Source organism: Protopterus annectens, chromosome 11.part0 (assembly GCF_019279795.1).
Source record: "Protopterus annectens isolate FY-2018-M chromosome 11.part0, PAN1.0, whole genome shotgun sequence".
Classification (NCBI taxonomy): Eukaryota; Metazoa; Chordata; order Ceratodontiformes; family Protopteridae; genus Protopterus; species Protopterus annectens.
The window spans coordinates 692,223,199-692,243,552 of NC_056745.1; positions in this window are offsets into that span (position 1 = coordinate 692,223,199).

Here is a 20,354-nt window from a genome sequence, read left to right on the forward strand (position 1 = left end):
GGGGTACAATGACCTCTCCTGATCTGGATGTGAATCCCTTCATGATCAGGTGGGCAATGTAGAAGGTCTTCCTAACCACTTTGGCAATGTGAGTGTCAAAAGAGAGGTTACTGTCAACTTGGGTCTCCAAGTCCCTGATAACTTCTTCCGTGTTTAATGGATTACCACCTATGTGGTAATTAGGGGTTATCTTGTTTTTCCCAAAGGGTATGACTATACATTTTTTTGGTACATATGATATGTATGAATATGTATATGAATATGATACATTCATCTGTTTATTTTGAGTATTATGCTCTGTTTTGTTGAGCCTAGTTTGTGGGTGAATAGGGTAAGGGCTCACTTACATAGTCAGCAAATAGTAAATAAATAAATAAATAAAATTAACGTGACCAAGCAATCTGACTAATAAGAGCAGATACTAAATCTTGTAAAGCTATGGTGTTAAATTTTCAGATAATAATATAATAATAAATAGCATCCTTAGGATATTAGAAGTGAATACATAAATAAAAACTATACTTAGGCAGTAAAGAAAGAAAGAAAACAGTGCTGGTATACATAAATATAAATAGGTTATGGTACTGTATAAAGAAAGTAAAATAGCAATCACTTGCGCAAAACAGAATATTTAAAGAAGAATCCAATATGCAGCTAAATATCTTAGCTGACTCTTTTCTACCTAACAGATTGTTTCCCTAATTATTATGTATGTCCAAATATATATAAAGCAGAATTAAAACAGCAAACCCTCAAAGATATGGCAACTTAGATCTCCTAAATAAGACTGACTGACTTTACAGTGGTCTTTTTCAAATGTCTATCTTTACAAATCATTTCAGTTCTTGCAGACAGCAAGGATCAGTTAGATCACATTGTATGATTTAATTTTCTACACAACAGAAGAAAGACAAATTATACAGTAAACCTTTCCACCAAATGCAATGAATTATTTGAATACTACTGACCACCACCTTTGAAGAGTCATGAAATAGTATCTTTATAGTACTTTCTCTTCCTGAGTACAAATCTTTATATGACTTAATTCATACAATCAATTAGGTCCTTACTGAGAAACAAAAGAAATTAAAATTTACATTTCAACTACAAGTTTTTTTTTACATTTCCCTTTTATTTTTTATCTTTTTTCACTCACAGAGGAAGGCCACAAGGTTAAACACATTTTCATGACATAGAAAACACAGATTGCAGAATTCACATAATTTAAATATAGCTTTACAAGTGTATTAAATTTTTGAGAACATTGCTGCAAGTTTAAGGTGTACCTGTCAGCAACTCTTGGACAAGTCAGTAGTAGTTAGATACTTAGCCCACCCAAATGCTAAAAGGCTTCATCTGTCCTGTGCTCTGAGTAATCATCTAATTCTATGTGACCGTAGGTGTCTATAGTCCACATAAAACCTGGAGCTGACTCATTTCTCTAGCACTGGCCCCATTATCACTGGAAAGAACTGGGAAAAATTGAGCTCTTAGATCACCCCCGTATTCTAGTATGTCCTGCCTTTCCTCTGTCAGCATTTGACTAGGTCTTTCAGGTACCCACTAAGGGGCTTTTTGACAGTCTGCTGGGTTTCTGTGTCCACATGATGTAACACCATGTAAATGCAATCTGACTTACCAGTCAACATATCCCAAAATTCCCATAATACTGCTTAAATTTCCTAAACTTAGATTGGAGGAGCTGCTACTAGGGGATACTTTATCCACTGTGGTGTCATCTGAGCCTTACAGAGATCTACCACCAGATCCTCTTTCAGCTCCTCCTGTAATCCATTGTGGATACACCAATCATGATAACGTTTTATTAAGATAGCATGGCAAATATTGTGCTTCTACCTCTATTTTGGCAACTCTACCATGTAGGTAACATTACTCTCCTTTTTCACAATGGCAAAAAGATCCAGACCCCCCCCCCAGCTGCCTGCAGCTACTTTTCTTTAAAATTAATATCACTTGCTGCCCAGTTGAATACTCTCTGGCTTTGGCTGTCCTGTCGCATCAGAGTTTTTGCATCTGTTGTCCTAGGGCCCAGTGCTCCTGCATTTTCTAAGCCTAGTCCTGAAGTTTTAAAACATACTCCATAAAAAAACCCTTCTGAGAGTCGTACTCATCCTCCCACTTGTCACAAATAAAGCCTAGGTACTTCCTCACCTTGTAGTCATACAACAGTTCAAGTGGTGGAAAAGCTGTGTTTTGGTTAGCAGCTTCTTATATACAAAGTGAAGATGGGGTAGGCATTTGTCCCAACGTTTGTTTAACTAGTCTGCAAATGCTGTCAACACAGTCTTCCATGTAGAGATAATCCTCTACACCAGATTGTTTGTCTGTGGATGGTAATGTGTAGTCTTTAAATGCTTTACCCCACAATACTTCCTCAGACATGCCATCAAGTCTGACATAATGCTTGCACCTCTGTCTGCCAGTATTTAACTGTAAAAAAACTACTCTGTTAAAAATGTCTATCAAAGCATTTGTCACATTCAGTGTTTCAATGAAAGCCATACTCACCATCTCTCGGCATCTAGTGGCATCATTCACCAACACAAGAATATATTTCTTACATGTGAATCTTTAGGTACTAAAGGTCTAACAATATCCATTAGCTCTCCTCTGAAATGTTTCCTCAAGAGCAGGCAAAGGCTTCAAACTAGTCCTGGCTTTGACACTGCTCAAAGATTCTCCACTACATGTTTTATCCTTTGCAGTCCATACCCAATTAAAATTCTCTTTAAGTACACTTTTAGTATACTTTATGCCCATATGGCCTGCAAAAGGAATATTATGGGCTATGGTCAGAAGTGCTTTTTGTTAGGCCCTATGTACTACCAACTGCTATAGCACTTCTCATACTTGCACTCCTTCACTGGTTGAATCCATGTACAGCAAACCTTGGTTCCAATATGTGGATTATCTCTGTTCTTGAGTATCAGGAACCTCCTTGGCTACCTCCCTAAGTCTTGTAAAATAGGGTATAAGAGCTAAAACTACCTCAACTCCTTCTTGGTGGCCCTCCCCAGCTCCTCTTCCAAAAGAAGATTGATACATTTTGCCAGTGGTGCCTCAAATTCCTTCAGGCTACTACCACCTACCTCACCCCTTGAAGTAACCCCTTCCAGTTGAAGTGCAGTGCCTTTTTCCTGTGGCTCAGACTCTGGTTCACTGTTACTGACAAGCTCCTTCTCTGAAGTAGTCATTCTACCATCCCCAGATGCAGGTGTGGTCCTTGACTGGGTCTCTTCCTACTGCCTCCCCCAAGTGTTTATGTCCATTAGTGGCTGCGTGTAACAGCAGACACACAAAGATACCGCATTATCAAAGTCATTCCTTATTATCCATTACTAGGGATATCCTCAACCACAGTAACCTCCTTGATCACTTGTCTCTTTCCCAGTGCAGATAGTCTCTGGCCAAAGATACTAAAAAAGTTTTCTTCCCAAGACCTTAACTGGAGTGTGCTGCCCAGTTCAGTGGTGCTCCTTTTTGACCACTGTGAACTTAACAATTTTTATGTCTCAGACCATATCCTTCTTGGGAATGGCCTCATTTCTTTCCACCAGGACAGGATACAGACTTTTGTGGTAGTTTGCTACAGTTGTCTCCTTATAGCCCACCACTGTTGCAGTGCTCACATTCCTTGCTGCATCCCGAGACCTTTGCTCTCCATCCTGATTCAATGAACAGTCAGACCACACATGACACTTTTTGTTACATGTGAAACATTTATCCCCAAAATCTGGATGTGTACCAGAAACTGTGCCTTCACCTGATACATATAAGGCCTGTTGTAATAGATTGGGCTGGTCCTATAGGTTCCCTTATAGCTATATATAGTGCCTGGTAACCCCTTTAATAAACTACAGTGCTAGGTAACCCCTTTAATAAACTGGCACCTTGAAAGGTAGTTAACGTTCCTCCTTCCTCCCCATGTCCTTAGCAGCATTGCATTCCTAGACTGTTAACTAAATCCTAATGTCCTCAGGCAGAGTGCTGAGAGCTTGTTTCCACAACAAAAGATCTGCAAGTATTTCAGATGTGGTGACATTACATCCATTCACTCATCTATAAAAATAAGAGCTGATTCTGTAATATATTTAGTTATACTGTAATCTGCCTTTCTTCTATGCCCCCTGCACTTTTATATATACATTTCAGCAGTCAGTTTAAAACATGCAAGTAAACATTCTTCAGTTTGGCTGACAAGCATACCCACCACTGTGGATACCAGTTATTAGCAGAAAAACTATGCTACTTGGCATTCAATGTTTCATAATTATTATGATAGGTCTGTGATGCCCCTGCACTGGCCCAGTAGTCAAGGAGCCCCAATCCTCACCACTAGCACTAGTGAGGGATGTACACATTGGGAGGATGACAAGTACATACACAGCAAAGTACAATTTCCTTTAAAAGCACACATAGATCACAGTCAGTCTGGGGTTGGTTTCTCCTTTCTCCAGATCCAATAAGACTCCCCACTGGCACAGCTATAGGGTTAAGATCTCATCTGTGTGGCCAAGCTAAGACCTCCAGCACCCTCTCTGTCCATCCAGTGCTTTGTGTCCCTCACACACTTTGAGATTTGACTTATATACAAACCCACAGAGATTCCTGGAGGAAGCTGGTACAAGTTTATTAGCTATGCCCCCTTCTGCCCAGACTATAAGGTAGTTATCACTGCTACCAGCCAGTTCTTATCAACTACTTTTCAGGTCTTTACCAAAGGGTGCCCAATCTTACTGTGTAATGTGACTATTATCCAAATGGTAAGTATGACCAAGGCCAAGGCTGTTTAGGAGTGGCATATACAGTGTCACCAAATACATATGCAAATGCTCTAATAGCTTAAAATCTCTAAATAAAGCAGCCACAATTAAAAAGTTTAAATATATTTAATACTAAATAATAAAAGAACAAGACAATACTCAATAACTCAACACAGTGTCTACAGAGTTCAGAATCACAGGAAATAGTTTAAAACAACATTGCAGGACAGTCTCAAATAAATACAGAGAACATCTAAACTAACCTTCACTATATTCCTGTTTATATCTAAGAGAGATTACTGTACCCAGATTACTTACCTTTAGCAAGACAAGTGCTGATGAGAGGATGTTTCCAGGTCCAAAGACAAATACAAAACACACATTCTCTGACAGAGTTCCCAAAGTAATATCAAAATATTACTGCTGGGTCAACTGGATAACATCACTATTTGTCACCTGCCTTCAGTTCCCAGGCTAATAGATACCAAGAGAATTTTTAGCATCTCTGTGTGAGAAGTACATATCCCTCAGAGGTTTGCCTAGAACTGGAAGTCGTAAAACAGTTAAACACTTTTACATTTTAAATCTAGTAATTATTTCTGTTTCAAGACAATAGAAAGAAACTCCTAGCTCTAGACATCATGTCTTCTTGCTTCTTTGAAATTAACTTTTATAGCACACCGTAAACAATTTCAACTTATTTTCTTGAAATTTTGCAAGTTAACTCTGTATGTTCCAACTTCTACCATTAAAACACACATCTGCACAGGTATATAATTTATACACAGTTCTGTTCTTTTCCAGCAGGGTACACTGTGGTTATATTCTTGAAGCTCAATACATAACATACTGTTCAACACACACTTCTGCACCAGTAGTTTAATATCCACATAACATATAGTTCTCTTACATTTTTAAGACAAGCCTATGGATCATATTAATATTCACAAATGACATATCCAGACAGCTGGGCTGGCAGTGTCACTCCTCTATACAAATCATATTAATAGTTTCAAGTGACATATAATTATTTATAAAATTCTGGACTGGCAGTATTTCCCTGGTGTCACAAGGTCAATGCACCCCCCCACACACACACTAAAATTAGCCTTACAAATAATAGAACCATCATACTCATTGAGAGGAAGTCAAGATGGTGTCATTACTTTGATGAGACCATATTTTAGCACTACCATAGCAGAAAGGGCATTCACTGATCTTGGTCCAGCAACATGGAATCAATTACCCAGAGAAATGCATTCACAAATAACACCAGATGGCCTCAAGACTAAACTGAAAGAATGTGTACTAGAAGAAAATACCTGTAACTATATTTGTAACATTGCATAAGTTGCTGTAGCCTTGCGGATTTAGTGTAACTAGAATATTTACTAGTTCTACGTATAGGCATTACTCTAGAACTCTTCCCTGTAATTACTGTAAATATTGTACTATTTCCACATTGCTTAAAATAGTGTAAATATTGTTATTCATTGCTACACCTTTTCTATGCACTGCATTTTCACTTCTATCTTTTTTGTCATGGCTGTAAAGGGTAAGTTGACCAGTCCTCTTATCCAGATACCAAATTTCAAATAAAATAAATAAAATATAATTTACCAATTAACATCAGAAAGTTTAGAAACTGAATGCATTGCTTTACCCATGAGCAAAAGTGTTAAAAAACTTCACCCCTCCAATCCACCCACCCACCCCACCCTTGGTCAACTTGCTGTTGATTACACTCCCTTTTAATTGCCTGCATAAAGCTATCAAAATCCTTGTCCTCCTCCTCCTTATACTGAGAAAAATATCATCTTGCTCAAGGCACCTAGGGCTTGGCTTTCCACTTCCCCATGATTAAGATGCTCATCTGTCTTTTACATTCATGCTGTTTCTCTCTCTCTCTCTCTCCCTCCTTACCTTGTGTCTGCTCTCTCTGCACCTCCAGCCATTGAATTCACTGAGCTGCCTTGAGTTCAAGATGCTCCATCTCCAGTGCAAGAGTCTGTAATTCCAGTTGGGGGCTGAAGTCCTCAAAGAATGGAATGGCTTGGCCTTTGTCTGCCTCCTGCACACCCACAGCATTTGGTAGGTTGTCTTCAGGCTGCATTCAAACAGCACACAAAGCAAGCACAATCACTTCTCTGAACATATTGGCAAACTGGATTCTTTATGCACTGCACTCCTAATCACATGTGGCACTGTCTTATTAGTTCATTCACCAGAAGAGCTTATTTCTGCCAGTTCTTACATAAATCTGACTAAAAATACAATAAGTGTTGTATATAACAAAACATCAGTATATTTTAGTCCATCTCACAGCTTTGGTAATATTTTTTTTTAGGTTGAGTAAGTTAAATTCCAATTATCCTTATCACTTACACAAAATGTAGTGAATGACACCGCATGCCACCTATATGTAATGGACCAGGCTGGCACTGGAGAAGGTTTGAGTTATTCTGGGTATCTGAGGGAAAAAAACGATGGTCCTTGGATCTGCACACTACCCTGAATAGATCTGCTAGCCACAAGAGAGTTACACTCTCAAGTCACACCAGTGGTATGCGATTGGATAAAGTAAAATAAGAAACATCCACACAAATCTGATTCAATAACTGATTCACCAAATTCATCTTAGCCTCAAAAGCAAGAAGGTACTATTGTCCTGAATATGGACTTTCATCATCTTCATCCATATGAAGTATAATCACTTTTTACTTACAGAGTTGAGGATATGGCCTGGGTCCTTTCTCACCTTTCTCTTTGTGAACCACATTGTCTTCCTGTGCTTCTTATCCATAGTATCTCCCTTTGCAGCAACTTATTTTCACACACACACACACACACACACACACACACACACACACACACACACACACACACACACACACACACACACACACACACACTCACACAAATATACAATTTTCAGGGAAGGCAAAGACTGTCTAAATTCTACAATTCCCACCAAATGTTTTTCTGGTATAGTAGTTCTGCTGCACTGCAGATATAGATTCGTAGGTTCATAGGTGTATACTAGGCTAATGGCCCTGGAGCTCTTACAAGCCTAGCTCATAGGATTATCCTGGCACTGTGCCACCCGACCTTAGTTCCCAGTGCCTCTGTCAAGTAAAGCCACTGGAGTGATCCCTGGGGTGAATTTTCTATTTCCCATCCACTCATCAAGATTTCTCTTGAAGAGGGCCAGTGAGGTGCTCTGCTTGACATGTATTGGAAGTCTATTCCATAGCATGGGCAGTCTCTGGGTTAGGAACCTGTCCCTCCAGCATGTTCTGTTGATTGTGGTAATGAGGTTGAGGTCTCTGGAGCATGTGGTGCAGAGGGATTGGGATTTCTTCAGATGTAGCATTTCTAACAGAGCTGGGTCAGACATGGCTTTGTAAGTCAAGAAGAGATCACCTCTAAGTAGGCAATATGAGACAGAGAATAGTTGGAGTTTTTTTTAGTCTGTCCATATAGGACAAATGTTTAAGGCCTAGGGTCCTCTTTGTGAGGTACTTTTGTGGCCTCTCCAGTTGTTGCAGGTGTTTAGTGAAATACATACCTAATAAGGGAAGAGTAGAGGGAGACAATGACCTCTTTCTTCCTGGATGCAAAACCCTTAGTAATGAGATGTGTTACATAGAAGGACTTTCTGACCACAGTGGCAATGTGGTGGTCGAAAGTCCCAGATCTCTTATAATGCCTTCTGTGTTCAGTGGACTACCAGTGATGTGGTAATTCATGGGAACTGAGTTTTTCTGAAAGGGGATGATGACACATTTTTTGGCATTGAGCTTAAGGCCATGGTTCAGACACCAGTCGTTGGTCTCAGTGAGGCCTTTCTATAGGATGTCAACATCACTTGGGGAGTTAATAATAGCTCCCAACTTGCAATTGTCTGTGAACTTTGTCATCCAGAGTCCCTTCATGTTGGCCTGGACTTCAGAGAAGTAGATACCAAACAGGAAAGGACCCAGGATTGAACCCTGTGGGACACCACTCATGACTCATCAGCAGTCTGACTGGGAGTCAGCTACTTTCACACTGTGGGTTCTACCTGTGAGCCAGTTTGCAACCCACCTAGTGATACAGGGGTTGATGTCTAGCTTAGTGAGTTTTTCTATGATTCCTGAGTGAATGGTGTCAAAGGCCTTGGCCAGATCAAGGCAGACTGTATGAACCACCTTGCCTTCATCCACAGCTCTGGTGACTGACTCAAGTTGACCAAGTTGAGCAGGCGTGATCTACCCTTCACAAAACCAACCTGTGTGGGATCCAGAATTTGGAGAGTCCCTATATTCTTGTTTATTACGTACATGATGATGCGTTCCATAACTTTGCATATCATACTCGTCAGGCTAATGGGGTGATAGTTCCCAGGGTCTGTAGTCGCTCCTCCTTTGTGGAGAGGGATGACTGTAGCAGTGTGCCATTTGGTAGGGACAAAGCTGAGGGGAGGCTGTGATTGAACAGGGCACACAGGTGAGGTGCCAGTTCACTCTGTCATTCATGTCGAACACAGCCAGGGATATTGTCAGGTCCCATAGAAGCTGTATTCTTGGCCTTGGACAGTGCTGTTTTAGCCTGTGCAGCAGTAATACTGGGTACCTGGCAATCTACTGGTATTGCGACTGGTCCCTTATGGGGGGAGAGAGGGGTAAAGTTGGCACTGAATCTGTCAGCCAGTATATTGACAATATCTGTTGGCTCGGTATAGGAGGTACCATTGTGCAGTAGCTCAGAGCAAATCTGGGTATAGCCATGGAGATTCTTTACATAACTATCAAAGGCCTTGTGGTTGTCTTTACTATCTGCTACAATTCTGTTTTCCTAGATAGCTTTAGAGGATTTGATGAGGGATCTCAACTTTTTGTTGAGGCTGATAAGGGAGTTTTTCCAGTCTTGGGACTTCACCTTATTCCACATCAATTTCCTCTTTCTGTCAGATTGGCTTCCTTTTTTTGGAGGTGAGCATCTTGGTTCTGTTGAGTATGGCGAGTTCCACACATTTGTGTATGTGTTCGTACAGTGCATTGGTGTATGACTTGGCGGTCATGCAACTGACCTCCATTGTATGGGTGCAGTGAAGTTAGCTAACTCTGTTTTTAGGCGCCCAGAGTTAGCTTTGGAGACGTTTTTCATGGTGATTACCTTTGCCGGGGGGGGGGGGATTTCCAAGTTGATTAGTTTGTGGTCGGATCTGACCTGGGAGGAGTTGACTACTGGTGTAGTGCAACGGTCGCCCATGTTAGTAATGACAAGGTCAAGGATGTTGCTACATCTAGTGGGGGGTAAGAACAAGCTGGTCCAGGGCATTGGAATTAATGAATTCCAGGAAACGTGTATTGGTACAGGAGTAGTTTTCCCAGTTAATGGAGGGGTAGTTGAAGTTGCTCAGTATGAGAGTGTTAGGTTGGACCTTAATATTCTCCGGGGTGCTTAGGAACATGGAGTGTGAGTCTTGGGACATGGCTGGGGACCTATAGCAGGCTGCAACCTGAATCTCTCTTACACAATGTTAGCTGCACCTGAAGTATCTCAGATCTGTTATGTTGGGCTAACAGTCTGGATGCGTGTGCATCCTTTATGAATATGGAAACACCACCGCCTTTGGAGCTTCAATCCAAGTTCTGGGGATGAAAGGTGTGGAATGAGTTATAACCTGGTAGTGCAGGAGTGCTTTCTGCTGCCTTGAACCAGGTCTCTGTTATTGCACAAATGTCGATGTTCTCCATTTTAAGGAGTGCTTCGAGTGAGTGCATTTTGAGATTTAGACCTCTAACATTGAGCAGCATGACCCTCAGATTGCACTGGTTTGTAGCTGATACGGTGGTTATTTGATCTTTGGAACACCGACTAAAAAGGCACAATCTGGAAGCCCAGGGGTGATAGATGCAGGCCATCTCTGGCAAAGCATCGAGGTCTGTCAATCATGTCATCCCAGGCAGACAGATACTGCGTCCCCTTAGAATGACACCAGAAACATAGCCAATTGTTGAAATAAATCACTTCCTGCTTGTACTGTGGTATCATTCTGGGTGATGGTAGGATGCTGCTCAGGGCTAGGTTCATACTCGCCTGGGCTACATAATCTGAGAGCTCCTCCATGTCTCTTTTCATGTAGTCCAGGGAGGTACATCTCAGGTCATTTACACCCTCATGTACAATGACAGAGTCATATTTGTTCCTGTTGTTGGGGGACCTGAGTGTGTGTGTTATATGGTGGATCCTAGTAGATCCTAGTGCCTGACAGGCAGCTGACTGGTACTTTCTCCTTATTCAACCTAGTCAGTGGGACATCAGTGTGCCTTACTATCGAGTCACCTATGACTAGCGTGTTGAGCATGATGTTTTGCCTTAGGGGCTTTAGTTGAGTGGCACACTGTTTAGGAGAGCTATGTGTCTCATGATTAGTGTTGTGGTGGTTGAGTGCATTTCACCTTTGGAGGTCTCTGCTGTTTGGGTAGATTTTTATTGAGAGCCTCCACGAAGGTGGGTATGCGGTTTGTGTTTTTATGTAAAGGCAGTGCTGGTGTGTGTTCTGGAGGGCTATGTGTTCCATGTGGTGTGATGCAAGTGTTGACCTTCTCCTCTTGACCAGCTATTTCGCTCTTGGCTGAAGAGTACATGACTTCCAATTTGGATATGTAAATGCATCTCTCGCAAGTCTGAGTGTTGGGAGATAAGAGGAGAGGGTTGTCAGTGTACATGAGGCAGTTGCTACATCGCCTCAGGATGCCCAAGTTCACCAGGTTAATAGGAGAACGCACAGGAAACTGACCTTTAGACATGCCTGGAGGGGTGGGCATTAATAATAAGTACTGGAGCTGTTTTCCTGTAGAACACTTAGTGCTGGTAGCACTTTTGTGTGCTACAATAATTGCTACAAGAAGTCTGGTAAAGTGCTAGATTAATAAGCTAGTAAAATTGCAGGAGAGGAGAGAACTAGTAGATCTAAGAGAAAAATTGAAGAGCAGACTTTGACACCACTCAGAAGCTTACAAACAGTCCTGGATACAGCAAATCTGTATCTGGACTAGACTAGTTACAGGAAAGGCGGGAAGCAAGCACAAATGCGGGCTTTTAAACCAAAAAGTTGAAAGAGATGGAAAAACTGCCCAAATGGCCAATACACTACAATTTCTGGGCCAGAAACCACTCCTCTTGTGGTAGACGGGCTACCTAGTGCTTACCACTCGCACTGATAAGCTAGAAGGCTTCCCTCCAACACAAAAAGGCTTGTTGGGTTCAGAAGCTTACATTACAGTCCTGGATGCAACAAATCTGTATCTGGATTAGACTAGTTACAGGAAAGGGGGGAAAAGCGCACATGCGGGCTTTTAAACCAGAAAGTTGAAAGAGATGGAAAAACTGCCCAAACGCCCAATATACTACAATTTCTGGGCCAGAAACCTTTCCTCTTGTAGTAGATATGCTACCTAGTGCTTACCACTCCCATTGATAAGCTAGAAGGCTTCCCTCCAACACAGAAAGGCTTTGGGGGCTCAGAAGCTTACAAACAGTCCTGGATACAGCAAGTCTGTATCTGGACTAGACTAGTTACAGGAAAGGCAGGAAACAAGCTTAAATTTTAGATTTTTTATTTTGTCTGTTTTTTTTTTTTTTTTTGTTTTGTTTTACAGAAAAGCAGCTAAAACAGCACTAAAAGCAATTCAAATGCAGTGCAAGCTAGCACACTTGAGTGTGTAGCAGTATTAAAGCAAATACAGTTTAAATAAATGCAATTTATTCAAAATATATTCTGAACTGAATTCAGTTATTGTTTTATTCAACTCTGAACAGTTAAAAAGTGCCAAAAATATACTTATCAGCTGAGAAGCACACTCAGTCAAAACACAGGGAGATTGTAGCAAAGTTTTTTTTTATATGGCTAAAGACAGGTGCTTGTAAATACATTGATCATGATCTACCAACCGGTAGAATTCCAGGAGAAGAACACCAAATGTGATTAATAAAAGTGTTTAGGAATGTGGATGTTTTGGTATTCTAGGTATGTGATTGAGTGGTTGTACAAGGGTTAAGATTAGTGGGTTACTTGAACTAGTATGCTAGGTAAATGGGTAGTGTGTGGTATATGTTTATTGATTAGTGTTAGGGTTAGGGATAATGTTATTTTTTAGGATAGTGCATAATGCTGGAATTAGTGCTAGGGCATGAGTTAGAATTAGCACATATGAGTAAGAATCTGCAGAAGTTTGAGGTGTATGTAGGAACAGTTATACATACATACCTAAATGCATTCATGCATATATAATGGGGACTGTTTTAATAACTACTGCCCAGATTACCATACTCAGTATCCTGAATTTCACCATTCAGCCTCCCATTGTATTATTAAGCAAACATAAGCATGATCTTATAAATCTTTTTTTTTTTTTTTAAGAATGCAGATATGCTTTTCTGACCTCCCCCCGATATATAGTCTTTGCTCCCTCACCCATAACCTACAACACATGACCTATGAATATGATAACTATAATTTTATATCAGCATGGAGAAGAGAGAAAACTGCACTTCCTTTTTCTCCAAACAGTCTTAGAGTTAGTATATTTAGAAATTTGTGAATGCAAGGTCAGATTGCAACTAGTAGGTGTTGCAGGGAATGAAGCCCTATGCAGAAATACTTTTAAAATCTTTGGTTTAGTTTAGTTGTTATGGCAGCCAAATGTGCAATGTCAGGAACCTGGTTTGTAAGCTACCTATCACCAGTAATGCAGAGCTGAACCCACAATGCCCATTTCACTGGCTATTAACTGTAAGTTGCACACCTTACCTTCACATTCAAAAGAAATGTAATCTGCAATTTTGAAGGAGAAAACTGTGCACAGTAAAAAGGTACACTGCACATATGTACAGTACAAAAATACTTTAGCAGGATAGAAACTGCTTGCTTGTGTTGTGTACCTAAATCTCTGATGAACCCAGTCATATCTTTGGAGGGCCATGCAGCAATATTAAGTTTATCAGACGCTTTATGCATACCGATTAATAAGTCATAAATGCCTTTGCTACTGTTCCACTACTGGTGACATTTTTTTGTGTGCAGTGATGTGCATATGATAGAGAGAGAGAGAGCGAGAGAGAGAAAGAGAGAAAGACAGAGACAGAGAGAGCTTATGTGCTCTGTGGCAGCATACAAGTGTTTGCACAACAGCACCCTTCCCTTCTGTATTTGCTTCCAGAGAACCAAAATTGCACAATCGCATGCTTGATTTCCACTGTGATTCACCCATAAGTAAACAGTTCCATAAAGGGTTTTGATAGAGCATCTTTTGCTGAAGCTATAGTTCCTACAGTGCCTTATGTCTGAGTACTGTTACATGCAATGATATGCAATATTAGTGAAAAAGAGAAAGAATAGGTTAGAAAAATGCACTTTAAAGAGAATGTTGGTCTTTCTCTAAGTCAATGCAATCTCAGTTATTCTATATATAACTAAGTTGTTGGTGGTGGGGGCTTTTCTCCTACAAAAATATCTTCTTGTTTTTTTGTTTTTTTAATACACTACATTTCAGTCATTTTGATGTCAGCAGTTACAACTTAGAGCTAATATTGCCATGCATTTTACTCATTAGCAGTTTAGTCTACAGTTGTCAAAAATGAAACATTATATAAAATCTTTGACAATGAGCTACCTCTGTTTTACAGGCTCTGTGCAGTTGTACAGGAGTAAGAGGCCTGGATTATCACTAACCATGACAAGTAGTGCCTATTTGACGTCAGACCCCAAGATGTAAAGGGAATCATCATCCAGTCATCACTCTGGTGCATCATCTCCCAACACACACTAATAATACAGAATTGTGCAGTAAGGTAAGAAGGGCTACTAGAGATATGCAGCAACATTTTGAGGGATGCTAATTGGCTGCTTCACCAAAAGACAGAGTCTACAAGGGATGGGGGGGTGAAAGAATCACAATACAAAGAAACACACAGAAGGCAATAAGGGAGGTGAGGACAGCAAAGGCACAAGCTGAAAGGGAATTAGCAGAAGGGATCAAGAGGGAAGACAAAGGCATCTTCAGTGATGTGGCAGAAAGAAGGAAGGATGGACTTGGCTATTCTGAGGAAAAGCTGTGAAGGATATCATGGAAGACTGAAAAATAGAAATATTGAAGGAATACTGTTCAGTCTTTCCAAAGAAAAACAAGGGAGAGTGCCATGACATAAGGAAGGTAAGTCACAGTTTGGAGAACAGCAGAAAGACACAAGGATAAGGATTGAAGAGGTTTTGAGGGAACTGGCTCCCTTAAGATAGTTTACAGCACATGATTCAGATGAGCTGCCTGCAAGTATCATCAGAAATCTGACTAGTGTGATCATCAAGAGATCACTGGCCACCACAGAAGTGATGAAGTTTGCAAAAACAAATAGAGTGGTACTTGTGCAGATGAAACTGTGGAGGAGATAAAACTTAGTGAACTGCAAGCTTCTAGCCTTATAGAGTTGCAGTGAAAGCCATGCAAAGAATCCTTAGGGAAAAGATAGCTGCTTTCCTAGAGGAATAAAAACACTCCAAAACAATGATCAACATGGACTCATTATCAAAAAGTAGCTGTCCGGTCTTATATTATTACTGAATAACACTTCACTAGAGTATCCCAGTATATGTGATCTACCTGATTTCACTGAGACCTTTGATCCCACAGCAGAAACTATATCAAAATTTGAGTTGGAGTAAGATGATGCATGTTCAGATAGTAGGATATGGAGGGCTGCAGTGAGAGGAAAGATGTCAAAAATAAGGAGTGTGACAAGTGGACTGCTGCAGTGGTTGGTCCACATTTCAGTTCTCTTCAGTTTGTTCATTTCAAACAAATCTGAGTGAACAGAGTACAGGATCATCCTGTTTTAATGATAACAAATATTTAGGGGTAGCAATGTAGGATGGGGGGTGTCTTATGAAAGATTTCAAGATGCTGAAGAAATAACTGAACTATAGTATTTGAGATTAGTTACTGACAAATGCAAAGACTACCCTTGGGCCACAGCACACCTGGTGTGGCATGCCAGCTTGGCTGAATGGATGGGATGGCAATAGCTCAGGTTCAGGATCGAGAGGTATTAATCACACTTGGCCTGAATCACTAGCAGCATACAAAATGTTTGTGTATGTTCCCAACAGGATATACTCCACAAACAAAATTATATTGATTTAGCTATACCAGGCACTATTTTGGCTGTATCTTCAGTACTGTGCGTAGTTCTGGGGGTTATTCTAGGAGAGGGATAGCAGGCTGCTGCGAGGAGTCCAGGGAAAAAAACAACATAAGGGGGGACAGGATGGAGAGAAAAGGCTATGATAAGACTGAGGAGCTAAAACTCATCTGTCTTAACATGAGAGACAGGAAACATGTTAGGTAAATATGAAGGGTTTTGATTATCATGAAAGGTGGCAGGAGCCAAGGCAGCAGATTGTTGGGACCACCTACTCTTTGGATCAGTCAAAGTAATTGTTCAGGGTTGTGGACCCATGGAATGGAGTGTCAGAATGTGTGGTAGTGAATAAATGTAGGAAACAATCAGAAAAAATATGGGACAGATGGAAGTGAGGCAAGGAGGAAGTTAGGAAAGCATGGACAGTAGAATGATTAATGCACTTAATGGACTGACTTGTTAGCTTATTGTTTCTATCTACTGTCCAGCAAATGGACTATAATGTCTGTTGAGGCATGTATAACAGCATTCTGTGGTCACCTGCTTATCCCACATAATTAAAATGTACAATTTTAAAGTGTGTTACAAGTGTGCGTTGGTATAACTACAGCTTAGGCCACCCTGTTCATTTAGTATCTCTGATAACTGAAATGCTGAAATTTTGATGAATGTGGATGGGCATGCCATTCTTGGTGGAAAACTTGTACATTTGCATACGTCACTGATGATCTCCATGTCATGGGTGGACAGGGATTATTGCCTTTGGGGTGGCAGGGCATTAGCTGAGTTGCTGTGGAGGTAGGACAATACATCAGCATACCCAATTCACATCCATTCCATATTCAGTATTTGAAAACTTAAGGCATAAATAAATAAAATATGCTCTTTGCCAGCATATATGACACTGCTACAAGATACCCCATACTACTTAATGGCCCAGACTGTAGGTTGGAGAACATTCACGGGGAAGTTTGTTAGATGTGATAGACCATGTGAATGAGGAGGGGAAATCAAAGTCAACTGATACCCAGCTAAGGGGACAGAAAAATAAAACAAAGTGCACTGCAAGTGCCTGCGGAAGCCACTTAATTAGATATGGGGAGGACACGTACTGACCACAGTTTCATGGATAACTGACCCCAATGCCAGGAACCATGCAGTTATTATAGGTGGGTATCCCTTTGTCCACCGTGCTAGATATTCATCAGTGCATCATGTTTTGGAGATGATGTGTAGGCATAGATCCCTCTGCCTCCATACTGGCTATTCAGCAGAGCATCATGCACTTCAGATGATGTCCAGCACTATGTTATTATTTATTGTAGGTGTAGAGCTTTTTATTCTTTAGTGCATGATGCTTTGAAGATGATATCGGGCACCATATGGTCATTGTAGGATTAGATCCATGTCCCCACCTTGCTGGATATTCATCAGTGCATCATATATTGAAGATGATGTCAGGAAACATGTGGGTATTGTAGGCATAGATATTTGTGTTCACAACTCTGGATATTTGTTAATGCATCATGCATTCCAGATGATGTCTGTTACCATTCTTTTAATATATTTATTTATTAACTGGGAAAGCCCACTGAACAAAGTGTCTGTCTGGATAAATGACTTGCTCAGAATTACACAATAGACAAATGGAGATGGATGCATGTATATTTGTTTATGACCTGTGACTTTTAGGATGTTACTATTTGTCCCTTTTCATGTATTTTTCAGATTGTCATGAGGATGAACATTAGTAACAAAGGCAGGAGGTGGAGCAGGCTTCCATACATGCAGGAGAAATATAACCGGCAAACACTAACTCATCCATTTCACCATATCCTTACACTGTTATTTTTCATTATTTTATTGAGAAAGTGAGAACATAAATAATCTCATAATTGTGGTCAACCTTTTACAAGCACTTTTCTTTCCCCTTTGTGTGTGTGACTATGGAGCTAAGCATGTATTAGTAAAGGGGACATGGAAATTAAAGTCTACCACACAGGAACATAGTTCTGGAATAACCCCCCTCTTCTGTGCCAAAAAGTCCTGATACCTTACCCTGGGCAAACAGGCTTCTGAGGCCCAGCCACTTCTGGCTGTGCATCTCTCTCTCTATGCACAGCTGCCAATGCCAATATAAGAGGGATATGACATAAACCCTATAATAAAAGGAAAAAATTGCTGTCCAGGGCCAAGAAGGAGCAGGGGCCTAATTAGAAGCAATCTCTCCTTAGCCTGAACAAGCAAATAAAAGCACTAGTAAAATCCCTCAAAGCAAACTTCGAGTCCAAACTGGTCACATCTACTAAAGAAAATCATAAGGCCTTCTTCACGTATGTCCGAAATCTCAAAGGAAGTACTCAGATCTGCTCAGAACTGATGGCAAAGGACACCACATACGCAAATGCCATAGATATAGCCAACCTGCTGACAGACAGCTTCAGTGAAAACTTCACCCCTCTGTCCCCCATCAGTAAATCAGGATATCCCCAGCACCTGCCCCCTCCCCTTATCTCTAAGTCATCACTGCCCTCTCAAAGGCAAGAAATACAGACTCCATGGGACCCTATAACAATCCAGGCTGCATCCTACATGAACTCAGGCAGAAACTTGCAGCACCATTAGGCACCCTATTCAACCATAGCCTGAGTACGGGCTTCTTCCCAACCAAGTGGAGGACAGCCACTGTCATCCCTTTGACACAAAAGTGGAGCATCCACCGATCGAAGAAATTATAGACCCTTCACCCTAACTAGCCTGATCTGCAAGGCCATGGAGTGGATTATCATGGACCTCATTAACAAGGACATTGGAACTGCCAGTCACTCTATCCCACACAGTTTGGTTTCATCAAGGGGAGGTCATTCCTGATAAATTTGGTTGACTTCTTTGAGATAGTCACCAAAGCCCTGGACAAGGGGAAGACAGTGCATGCCGCCTACCTTGACCTGGCCAAAGCCTTTGATACTATTCCTCACTCAGGTATAATCAATAAACTCTCTCAACTAGACATCAGTCCATATGTTACCAGATGGGTAGCAAATTGGCTGACTGATAGAACCCACCTAGTCAAAATAGGGGAAACCACCTCAAGCAGTAGACCTGTAACAAGTGGTGTACCCCAGGGATCAGTCTTGGGGCCTCTGTTGTTTGGGATATACTTTTCTGATGTGCAGGCCAAAACCAGTGGGCTATGACTAACCAAGTTTGCAGATGACTGCAAGCTGGGTCCTGTTATTAATTCCACTAATGATGTGGACATCCTCCAAGAGGGACTCACCAAAACAAATGACTGGTGCCAGAAACATGGCCTCAAACTGAATGCCAAAGAATGCATCATCATCCCTTTGGGTAGGGGGACATCCCCAAAGATTATCACATTAATAATAAGGTCCTAAACTTGCAATCAGTCGTGAGGGGCTTGGGCAACCAGGTTGATATCAAACTGGCTTTTAACCATCATGTTGCCTCTGTTGTACAGAAAGCTTTCTACATGTCCCACCTCATTAGTAAGGGATTGTCATCCAGGGAGAAGGTGATCACAACATCCCTGTATTCTTCCCTTATAAAACCCATTATTGAGTACAAGACCCTTTTTGCCATGTACCTCACAAAGCACATGCAACAGCTGGAGAGACCACAGAGGTTCCTCACCAGGGGAATTCAGGGCCCCAGACATCTACAGTACACAGATAGGCTAAAGGCCCTTTCCCTCTACTCATACAGACTCCTCAGAGGTGACCTCTGTCTGGCATACAAAGCAATCTCAGACCCCACCTTGATGAGACTGTTGCATATCCGCAAGTCAAGCTCCACTCAAGTAACCTACATGCACGACCTCAACCTCATCTGTGACATCAGTAGGACTTGTTAGTGGGACAGATTTGTGTCCCAGAGACTCTCCCTTCTGTGGAACAGAATGCCTCTCCACATCAAGCAGAGTACTTCATTAACCCTTGTTTTTAAGCACAACCTGAATAACTGGATGGGGAAGAGAAAATACACCCCTGGGATTCCACCTGTGTCCCTGCTGGACAGGGGCATTGGGCACTGACTTACTGGAACATGGGCTAAATTCTTGACTAGGCTTGTAAGGGCTTCAGGGTCAATAGCCTAATAACTTTCTATGATCCTAAGAACAAGCCTTGCAGACACCCATACTCCCTCTATAGCTGACCTTGCACTGTGTCATCCTCCACTGAACATAAAAAGTGTCACCAGACTTTTTCCACTGACAGCTACTATAAGGAGTGCATTGAACAAAAGTTCAAGGAGGGAGCAGACATTAGAGAATGCTAGCTTGTGGAGTGTTGTTGATAACATGAATGTTTTATATATAGCTGTTGAATGTATTCTGGGGTATGCATGTCATGCTCTAAGCACTGT